The following is an 11,563-nucleotide window of genomic DNA, read 5'->3' on the forward strand; positions in this document are numbered from 1 at the left end:
TTCTTTAGCTTTTTCTTCATCTTGAACCTTTTGAGCTTCTTTTAATAAATCATTTAAAGGTTTGTCATGCCAGTTTTCTATTTTTTCCAGTTTTTTCCTAATGTCTGGCCAGGCATGGGTGACAAAATTAACTCTTAAAAGGGTTTGCCCTGCTATTGTCTCAGGATCTATCCCAGAATATTGTTTCATATCCCTCCAAAGTCTTTCTAACCATTCAGTTGGGGTCTCCTCCTTTCCTTGTTGTCCGTCAAATGCTTTTTTTGCATTTTGCCCTCGAGGTGCTGCCTCTTTTATTCCTTTGATTATCAGATTACGATAATCATTCATATTTCTTCGTCCTGCCTCATCACTTTGATTCCAATTGGGAGCTACCATTGGCATTTTCTGGTCCCCTGGTGGTCCTTGCTGGTTTTCCTTTTCCCATATTTTCATTCCAGCGACCCTAATCATCTGTCTCTCCTCTCGGGAAAATAAAATTTTCATTATTGATTCCATTTCTTCCCAAGTAAATATGTTGGGACCTAAAAATTGGTCCAGTTGCTCTGCTGTACTTATAGGATCTTCTAGTAGTCCTTTCAGCTCCTTTTTAAAATCTCTGACTTCTGAGGAAGTCAAAGGGGCATTTACAAGTCCCGTATTTCCCCCTCCCATTGGGACTTCTCGTAATGGGAATAAACTAGTAGCCTTTCTGTATTGTTGTGGGGAGGAGCCAGGGGAAACCCGCTTTTGAACTAAGTTTCCTGTATTTTGGTACGGTACCTCTCCGTTAAGGGAGAAATTCTTTAGGAGCGCTGCGTCCATGGCAGAGGTTGATGGGATGGTGAAGGCAGGGATCCGTCCCGCCGCTGAGTCCTCCAAGGGGGGCCGTAGGCAGGAACTGGTACCGGAACCACCGAGAGAGCGGAGTCTCTCGGCAGAAACCAAAGCGGGGCGTGGACAGTCTGCAGGTGTCTGCTGGGGCAGGAGCAGCGGTGCCCAGCGCAGCCGGCACGGACACAGCCACCGGGGCCGGGACGGCCGGGACAGCTGCGGGAGAAGTGTCCGGGGGTGGGACAGCGGGGGTGCCCAGTGCGGGCACAGCAGCCGGGGCTGGGGCAGATGGAACCCCCGGCAGGGCCGGCGGGGCGGCCGCGAGCCACGCGGCTGCAGCCGGGGCAGGCGGGACCCCCAGCGGGACATCTGCAGCAGGCGGGAGCCAAGCAGGAGAGGAGGGGGGAACACTTCTAAAGGGTCCCAGCTTTTCTCTTTCCTTTTTTCTTCTTGTTTTATCTTTGAGATTTCTGATATTTCTAGAATTTTTACTCTCTCAGAGTTTGTGTCCCCCATCCAGCATGCTGCATATTCTTTCTCCTCTGCATTAAACGGTTCTTTTGAATTTACAAACACGTTTAAAGCCTGACAAATCCAAGTTTCAAAAGAACCATATCCAGGCCAACAAATGTGGTCAGATCTTACTTCCTTGTTTGCCCATTCGATCATGCAAAAATTAATCATCTTTACTCTATCCTTTTTCCTTGTACTTGGGGTAATATCCCAATTAGCTAACATAACTCCCAAAGGGCTATCTTGGGGTATTTCTTCTATCAATTTATTTTTGCCTTTGTTTTTCCCCAAACCCGACTTACTGGTTTTCTGTCCCTTTTTTTTTTTTTTTTTTTTTTTTAATTAATTTATTTCTACCAACCTAAACACTACCTTCTTCCCCACCTCTTCCCAGGCACCGAAAACCCTTTTTCTTAACAATACAATATTATACAGTACCATACAACACAATAAACTTTCCCCCCCCAAAAAAATAAAATTAAACATAGATTCAACAACATTTTCCTTCCTCCATTTCCACCCGCTCTTTTTATTTCTTTGTCTCTTCTCTGCTCTTCCTGAAATTTTAAACTTTAAACAAAAAAAAAAACCAAAACAGCTCACTATCACAAATGCTTACTCACAATCTCACCAAAAAATTGTCTTGGGGCTTAACAAAACAAAAGCTATAACTACAGGGTGCCCCCCCATTCCCCTTTAGCTGCGACTAACACCAGCACCACTCTGCATTCTACTTGCACATCTGGCTTTAGAAAGAGCTCCCTGATAGCCTCACACCAATCCTTAATCCCTCACCACAACACAAACAACCTAATACAGTCCACTTTCTTCCAAACAAACTAAAATCAACTATTTAAAATAACAATTACACATTTACTTACTCACATTCACTCACATCTATTTTACTCACTCTCACTCATTTTTACTCAAAGCTAAACAACAATAAAATACTTTTTATTTTCAAGTTATTGATATCTTCCCATGGGTATTATAAGGCCTTGGATGTTTTAGGTTTCTTTGCTGTACCCCTCAATCCAGCACTGTTAACCCCAGATGCTCTTGGCTGTACCCCTCAATCCAGCACTGTGTTGGGGATCCCCGCTTTTATCCCGTTTTCCCAGTGGATTGTGCCAGGAAAACCCTCGGCTCCCTTTCCCGAGGGGCTCACCCCTCCCCTGAGACCCAGTCCCAGTGACCCCGCGGATATTTTGCAACCCCCACTTTCCGCTCCCCCAAAGATTATTACAATCCGTTTTCTTCTTTGGGTCTTCGTGCACAAGAATTATGGAGCAAACACCACAGTTTAGGGAGCCTTTTCCCTTTCCTTTGCTTTATTTCTTCTCCTTCTTGTCCTCGGGGTATTTACCTGCAGCCACTGCTGACTCACACCAGGGGAAACGGAGCGGGGTCCGCTGAACTCAGCAGGGTGCGCGCTTTTTCCCACTCAGGATCCCTCAGTGGTCTTCAGAGGCGAAGTGTTTATCCCAGACAAAGAGCCCCCAATTGTGAAAAATGAGGTTCACATAATTTTTATAGAATTTAAGTTTAATAAAAAAAACAATTAGGAGAAAAAAATAAAGTATACAGATACGGCCGGGTGTCTCTGCATTCAGCCAAGAGAGCACACCTTACTAACAAAGGATTGTCCCTTAAAAACAGAACCCTACTACATGTCCATAAATTCTCATACATATTCATACATTCTTCTTAGGATCTTTGGTGTTCTTCTGTTTAGTTTTCTCTTGCCCCCTTCCCAATAGATCAATCCTCTTGGCGCCATTGAGATTTACATTCTCTGATACCAGGAATGCAATAAATTCTTCCCCCAGAGCTCTGGTCACTGCTGTCTTCACCTGGATAAGATAGTTTACAAATGCAGGAGCCTCTAGCTATTTTTTTTTTTTCAGTTTTTGGGTTATACAAACAAAGGCAGTTTTTATTTTAGTACTATGCCATAACCTAACATATATGTATTATACTACTATTTCTAAATTTCATCAATAACAGAAAAAAAGAAAACTATTTAATACAACAACATTTCTCATTCTTATACACATAACATTCATTTTAATATTTGCGAAAAGCCAACAATATAAAATGTATCTATAACACTAAAGACATCTTCCACTCACACAGCAAGGCAAGTGAAGGGGAAAGTGCAATCTCTCTTTCCTGGAAGGTGTTCAGCTTTTAACAAACTAGTTTTGCTGAAGATGAGCCTAGGCAGTGGTGAGTTAGAGCATTTGATCAAACTCCCAGAGTATCCTCACATCTGTTTGGACACAATTTCTGTTTTTTTTTCCATTGTGAATGCTTTCTCCTGCCCCGCTGCCTCCTGCTTGGAGTTGTACGCGCAGCAGAGTCCCAGAGTTTTCTCAGCAGGCCTGTGCAGCGAGTTCTGAGCCAACGTGTGGCTCTGCTGCCATCCCAAATCTGCGCTTTCCTTGCCCAGCCTGAGCGCAAGTGGGGCATGTGCTGGGCATGGCTGGAGATTTTCATCACCAAAATCCTCCAGCGTCATGGCATTTCCATCTGCCCATTGCTTTGGAGAGCACAAATCACAAACCACCCATCTCAGCTGATAAATGTCATTGCTTGCAGATTGCTGCAGCCGCACAGCTGAGCTACAAATACACATGAATCAATTTCAGTTGAGAAATGGCATTTATTACAAATTGCTACACCTGCGCTGACAATACACAACTATAAAAATCTCAATTAAGTTTAAAAAAAGTCATTTATTATATTAGCACAACAATGTCACATAAAAATATACTAATAGCAACTAAAGTTAGCAAAAACTTATTGCTAACCTCTACAAGTCACTATAGACAAAGATTAATGAGGTGTTTAACAACTTAATTTATTACAGATTACTACAAGCTTACAGCCCATATAAAACTGAATACCTTTATCTATACATATATAACAATCTACAGATGGAAATACAGATTAAATATTACATATTTCATACAATATATATACATATAGATCTATAAAACAAAACTATTTAAAAAGATACAAATGCCAGTGTCCCAATCTAAATATCCATAGAACTACATAAGAATAAATCATCTGCCCCATCTTCGAAGCCTCTCCCTCAGTCTTCTCCTCCCATGCAGAGCAGCTCTCCTGGACAGGGACAGCAGATGGGACATCTGGGAGGCAAAGGGAACAGCGAGTCAGTCCTGGGACCTTTCCCCTGGCAGCAGCTGCACTTCCAGCAGGGAAGCGAAAATCTCCGAGCCTCCCCAGGAGGGTTGGGAAGAACAAGCAGGCCGAGCGGGCCAGCGTGTGGCGAGCGCAGGCGCGGCGGGACTGTCCCGCATCTCCCGGCAGCCCGGCACAGCTCCCGGGCCCTGCCGGCACAGCTGCCTTGCCCAAGGACAGCCCCTGTGCCGGCCGGGGCAGCAGCGCTGAGCAGCCCCAGCACGGGCAGGGGCCGCTCCTGCCCGGCCGGGCAGCGCCCACGGACAAAGCCCACGCCACCCTCAGCCCTGCCCGGCCTCACCAGCCCTGGGGCCTCACCCAGGCTCTCGCGTGGCCCCAGCACATCCCTGCTCACTGCTCTTGCTCCAGGCCTTCAGCTTCTCCCTGCTGGCTCCTGGCAGTGTCTGGATGTCCTCATGCTCTTCAGCACAGCTGTGGTGGCAAAAGTGGAGGCTCTGGAATTGGTTGCAAGGCCTGGCAGAGCTGCAGTCCCTGAGCTCTGTGTGCTCCCTCCTGGCCCCCTCCATCCCCTCAGCCCCGCCGTCCTCTCGGCAAACCCCCAGCCCCCTCTTCAGTTTCTTCGGCCTCTCCCAGGCCTCTCACCCCGCTCAGTCCCTTCTGAGCCGTTGTGTCCCCTCAGAGCCGGCACAGCCCTCAGCCCGTGCCTCTGTCACCTCAGTGCCACCATCGCCCTCTGCTCCCCCACAGCCCTCAGTGCCCCCAACACCTCAAGGTTTCCATCGTCCCTTCAGCATCAGCGCCTCCTCAGCCCCCTCAGTCTCACCGTCCTTCAGCAGCTCCTCACAGGACAGTGCCTGGGGCCACCGGCAGCTCCCACCGCTCCAGGGACAGCCAGGGCTGCAACTGCTGCTCCGCCTGGCCCGGCCCCAGCTCGGACCCAGCACAGGGGGACACAAGGGGCACAGCGGGAAAAACAAGAGATGAAAAAGGCAGCCAAGGGGGAAAGAGGCAAAAATGCAGCCTAGGCCTACACTGCTCAATCTATGGACCTAAACATCTATATAGCTCTAACTAAAGAACTATGCACATTTAGAAATGGAACTGTGTGTGCATCTAAATGTTACTATCTACATATATAAATGCAAATTTGAAAATCTATAAATGTAACTGTATACATAGAAATTAAATTCTATCGCATCCCTAACTATCTATACAATCTATACAGATATATAAATAGATACACCTATAAATACAACTATACAATTCTATCAATCTATACTTGTAACTATATAAATAAATCAAGATAAAATAAATAAATCAAGATAGAAAATCTCTAACTATATCTATAAACAGAGGGATGCCACCTGCTCGATGGTCACAGGCTCTCCCTCTGATCCTTCTTCCCACGCAGGGCAGCCCTTCTGGCAAGGTAGATGACATGGATATCTGGGAAGGAAAGGCAACTCTCAGTCAATGCTGGCCTCCGTGGAGCTTTCCCTTTGCAAGTAAACTGTCCTGCTAGCAAAGGCTGTAAAAGATGGCCGGAAAGGCACACTCTCACTTGAGAATATGAAGCCTGCTCTTTAAAGGGAACAGGGATCCTTCCAAGTTTTCCACTCATCTGAAGTTTTGAAGTATGCCAATCAATTCACAACACTCCCACTGCAAATGGCACCCAGGAGAGCTTGAAACACAGACAGTCCCAGCTCCCACAAAGAAGCCCAGCCTTGTTCTTTCCCTGGGCTGATGCAGAGACGTCAGTCCTCACTGCAGTGGCTGAAGCTGAAGGCTGCTGTGAGCTGTGAACCAACTGGGACACGCAGCTTGGTGACACAACTGCCACCAGCTCAGCTTTATTCCCGGCTCTCTTGCCACAGCAGAGGACTCGGTGTCAGAGCCTCTGGAAAAGCATGGAGGGGCAGGGCTCGGGGAGCTTGTGCCAGTGCAGGATTGGAACTAAAGGCACCAGGAAGCACCAACCCTGCTTGAGACAAGAACTCAACTCTTCTCATCTCCCTTCCTGTCAGAGGCAGGCTCAGAGCAGCTGTCTCCCATCTCTCTAAAGCAGGCTGGGCTCACTCCTTACCAAGCTCCTCGGGCTCCTGGCAAACGTTCACACAGCTCCCGCCAGCAGGCAAAGCTCCCTCTGCTGCAGCCGTGTTCACAGCCTCCCCTCCTGAAGAGCCACGGGCAACACTAGGATTGACCTGAAAAGAAAAACACAAAGAAGGAAACACAAAGATCAACCAATAGATTCTGCAGGGATACAATCAGAGCCTGCCAGATTTCCTTCTGTGCACCAACAAATTGCTTTTGAAAACTGGTATATACGCGGGAGTTTGCAGAAGACAAAGGCTCATCGTGCTTGGCAATAAGATATGGGCAGTTCCAAAAAATCCCCCTCCCCACCTCCACTCTGCCCTTCCTCAAGAAGAAATCTACCCATGCAATGGGCCTGCATATTAAATGAAAGAAGATAAATTCTTTGGCAAAGTTGTAGAAGAAGATGCAAAAAGGCCTGTGCCAATGCAGAAACTGAACACTCCAGGCCAGTCTGGGAAGAGAGAAGACTAAAGAAAAAAGGGATTCCAAAGTCCAAGAGGGAATCTGTCAAACACAAGGACTAATGGGCCCTGATTGAACTGCTCTTCAACACAGGAGGAGCCCCTGGGCTTCAAGGAGTCCTTAACCATTTCATGTCCAGCACCAACCTTGTCCTTCTCACCAATCATACAAGTCATGGGGCCTCAAAACCAAGACATCTGCCCCCTGAAGACTCCACGGCTCACACACTTCATCCCTTCTTCCTAACAAGGAGCTCTGGTCCCCAGAGGCCTTCAACAGTCCAAAACACTGACTTCTCCAACACGCTCCAAGAGCTGTCAAGGCTGACAAGGCTGTTGAGCGTAGGGATGACACTCAAGCCATGGAGTGGGCGCTAAGGATGGAGTCCTGCTAGCTCCTGGCACAGGGATGTGCTCTTCCCACCACAGCCCTAAGCACAACAGTCTCCTGCAGGCTGCAGCTTTGCAGGGACTGTCTGGCAACACACATCTCTTCTTTCCACAAGGTGACTGAGCTCTGGAACATGGAGAGCAAGACTGGCCTGTTTGCCCAGCTGAGGATTTCCCAGCTGGAAACTGGACTGCAGGCACCAGGTTCCTGAGAGGGCAAGACAGCTGCAGCTCCAGCCCATGCCCACACACAGCTCTGGGAATGCCTACACGCACAGCAGGGCTCACACAGCAGCAGCAGCAGCTGCAGGAGCAGCTGCAGCCCAGCCCTTGCTTTGCCTTGGCCTTCCAGCCCAAGAGAGGCAGAGCCCACATCTGCTGCTGGCACCATCGCATGCCCCTCCCACTCTGCCTTCAGTGGCAATTCTCCAAACGCTCTTCTTCTTTCCCATCAAACAAAGCCTGTTAGAACCCACCAAGCTTCCACTTCCTCCCCACAAATGCCCCTGCACCAGGGATTCTTCCCAGAAAAAGGAGCATTTAAACCTGGCAAACACCTCTCATCCTCACTTAAGGGCTATCCCCCCTTTTCATTCCCTCTTCCTTAGCAAATCTTGCTTGACCAAGCAAATCCTTCTGTGTCCATTCACAGCTGAATTCAAGAAGCCTTTGCTTCTCAGCCATGCAACAACATTCAGAAGCTTTCAGTCCAGCCCCTTTCATCCCTGTCCAATGGAGTTACCTGAGCAGGAGACCTTTCAGGCACAGATGGTGAAAGCATCTCCTCCAGTGTCTCCAGAACAAGGTCCAGATCCAGCGGTGGCAATTCCTCTTCCCCAGGAGTACTCCATAGCCAGCTTGGGGCTCTCCATGCTGCATAACCAGCACTGCCAGCTGGAGCACTGGGGACTGAAGTGCCCGGGGTGGCTGCAAGAATCCAAAAACATCGGTGAGGCTCCAAAATGAGGCTTTGGGACGCAGAGCTTTATTGCTGCCTTGCATCAAACATCACAGGAAGCGCACAGCAACCTCAACTCCAGAAAGGTATTAAAAACTTCCCAGGGAATTGGAAGAGTGAGCTCTTCCCCTTCAAAAGTATTATCCTAATCGACGTGTACATAGATTAAATTATGGCTTGTGAAACCGATCTAGACATGCACACAGACATAATCACCTTTAATCACAGCCTTTTGCATCTTCCCAGCAGCTTTGGCATTTGGCTGCTTGAGTTTCTCATCACAAGAGACCACAGAAAGTGCATTCACCCAGGAAGAGGCCAGAGGTGCAGACACACATGCTAAACTTAAACTGCAAGTTTATTCTAAGGAGCTACCATGGAGGTGAGGCCATGGTCTGCAGCTGCAACTGCTCTGGGGACTCCCAGCATGCACTGAAATTTCATAGCATTATTTGTGGGAGAGACTGTTGGAAATGGAAAATCTGTAACCTTAGAAAAAGCCTGGATTGATGGAGTGATCAAAGTACACAGACATTAGGTAGAGTAATTCTAAACCTATGTTCTTACAATTGCAAGTAAGAATATGCCTAGAGTAAGTAAGAAATTATATGAAGTAAAACAGTTGGAGGTATCAAGTGTAATAGTGTGATTTATAAAGTAAGTTAGAGCTCTAGGAACTATAACAGAAGTGTGTGTGAATACGTGACCTGTTAGCTTGTTGGTTAAAAGACAGACGCAGTGTGGCAAAATCAAGTAAAGGTGATAGCTTAATAAGTGAAAACAAACTTTGTGTCAACTGTCTACTGGACTAAAAAGTTATATATTGCCATGCAGAGAAGAAACTCGTAATTTCCTCGAGCTGTGATTGACTTGTTGCCTGTAAATCTCACACCTCAGGACTGATATCTTATTGGGCTACTTAAGCAATAAATCATCTCAAAGCACGGTGGTCCCATCCCTTGTATTTCATCTCAACAAAAGACAATCTGTAAACTCTGCAATATCCTATCAGAGTCCTAGTTTGGCTTCATCCAAAGAAAAATGGGAGTTCACCTGACACCGACCAGTTGTGGAGAAATGTTCTTTGCCTCACCCTTTGACCTCTACACAGAGGCTGCCTGGAAAATGGCCAGAACATCCTCCAAATCCGCAGCAAGGACGGGAAAAGCAGACAGAGATTCTTTTGATATTCATGATCCTGCTTCCTAGTACCCTTGACACCTGATTCTGACAATCAAATGTACACATGACAGAGCACCACGGCAAAATACTTCAGTCACTTTTTGTGATCTTTCTGAAAAGCCAGGGGAGAAACACATTCCATACCTGATGGGATGTTGGCTGGCAAGTGCTGCTCTGGAGAAGTGCAGCTGCTGCTCTTTGGAGAGGCCGCAGAAGTGCTTTGATGGTGTGCAGGAAATGGTGGAGTGATGAGCTCTGGCTGGAACTGAAATTTGTGTGTGCCTGGCTTGTCTGATGAAATCCCAAGTGCAGATGGAGCAAACATTTTCTTGGCACGTGCTGGGGAAGCTTCACGCCCTGGAGGATCTGGACTTGTCCTGGAAGGGCCTGCAGGTAGCTCGGAATCCTCAGGGGAGGCAGCACTGTGCTTCTGGCATGAAGAAGCTGTGCAGCAGTGAGGGAAGAAGAAAGGAAGCAAAGGGAAGGCTGGGTCACTACTGCTCCTCAGGTGTGTTTCCCTTGGCAGCAACTGTACTTGTCCCAAGGAAGACAGAAGCTCCCATCCTCCCAAGTAGGGGGAGAAGGAGAAAATTCCCTTCTCATGTTCTGAACCTTTGCAACAACCAATTCCTTGTCTACTGAGCTCTCCCGTCCTTATTCATCTGTCTGAGAAAAGTGTCCCGCTGCCATTCCTCGGCAGGAGGCAACTGCCAGAAACCCAGCTGCCAGCTCTTCTCCCTTCTGCTCCAAAGGCACACAAAAACTTTAGAATCACAGCCTTCCCTATCTCCCCAGCAGCTTTTAGATTTGGCTGCTTGAGTTTCTCATCACAGAAGGCCACAGAACGTGCATTCACCCAAGCAGAGCCCGGATCTTCAGGCACACACTGAGAAATTCAACTGCGAGTTTATTCTAAAAGCAACCTTGTAGGTGAGGCCATGTTCTGCAGCTGCAGCTGTTCTGAGGCACACAGAGTTCATTTCAATGGCACAGCCCGATTTGCAGGCCAGTCAGTCTGAAACATCTGCAATATCCTATCACCGTCCTAGTTGGACTTCGTTCCAAGAAACAGGGAAGTTCACCTAACACTGACCACTTGTCTGTCGGGCAATATTTTTCACCCAGCCCTTGCACCTCAGCAGACAGGCTGTCTGGAAAATGCCCAGAACAACCTCCACATCTGCAGGAAGGACAGGAAGAGCAGAGAATACTTTGGCATTCACAGTCCCACTTCCTAGTACACTTAACACTGTTTTCTACGTGATTCTCACTTGAGATCTACTCATGACAGAGGACTCAGGGAAAACACTTGAAAGGCTCAGTTGCCAGGACCTATTGGAAAAGGAAGGGTAGAAACTCTTTCCCTACCTGATGGCTCGCAGGCTGGGCTGTGCTGCTGAGAAGATGAGCAGCTGTTGCTGTGTCCCAGGGCCCTGCAAGCAGCTTCAGGGTGGATTGGAGTGAGGTGAATCATGAGCTCAGGATGGCGTTTCAGGTCCAGGCGAACCAGTGGAACCGTGAGCTTGCGGAGATTAAATCTCTGGATGAGCTCTCTTGATGGTTCCACTGGTGAAGCTCCAACAAGTCCAGAGGTGGCACAGACTTTCTTGGCAGCTGCTGGGGAAGCCTCACTCTCCTGAGCACCTGCACTTCTCTTGGAAGGGCCTGGAGGCAGCTCTGAATCCTCAGGTGAGGCAGCATCGCGCTTCTGGCGCAAGGGAGCTGTGCAGCAGGGAGGGAAGAAGAAAGGAAGTAAAGGGAAGGCTGGGTCACTACTGGTCCTCAGGTGTGTTTCCCTTGGCAGCAACTGTGCTTTTGTCAGGGAAGACAAAAGCTCACCTCCTCCCAAAACAGGGTGAGAAAGAAAAATATCACCACATGTCTTGGGGGGTTTGATGCTTATAGAACTTAAGTCAAACTTACAAGCTGCTTCTACAGGTTGAGTTATAAGATATCAATAGAACCTGATAGATCT

At 47.7% G+C, this 11,563-nt stretch overlaps 1 long non-coding RNA gene across 1 annotated transcript; it reads right to left on the minus strand.

Moving 5' to 3' along the window:
* Positions 1 to 4,144: 4,144 nt before the first annotated feature.
* Positions 4,145 to 5,670, minus strand: LOC131590247 (uncharacterized). The gene is made up of 3 exons (XR_009280047.1): positions 5,318 to 5,670; positions 4,852 to 4,965; positions 4,145 to 4,481 (listed from the first exon to the last, which is right to left on the minus strand). It is a non-coding gene; the product is annotated as an uncharacterized LOC131590247 (long non-coding RNA).
* Positions 5,671 to 11,563: the final 5,893 nt, after the last annotated feature.

This window comes from Poecile atricapillus, chromosome 32 (genome assembly GCF_030490865.1).
Source record: "Poecile atricapillus isolate bPoeAtr1 chromosome 32, bPoeAtr1.hap1, whole genome shotgun sequence".
NCBI lineage: Eukaryota > Metazoa > Chordata > Aves > Passeriformes > Paridae > Poecile > Poecile atricapillus.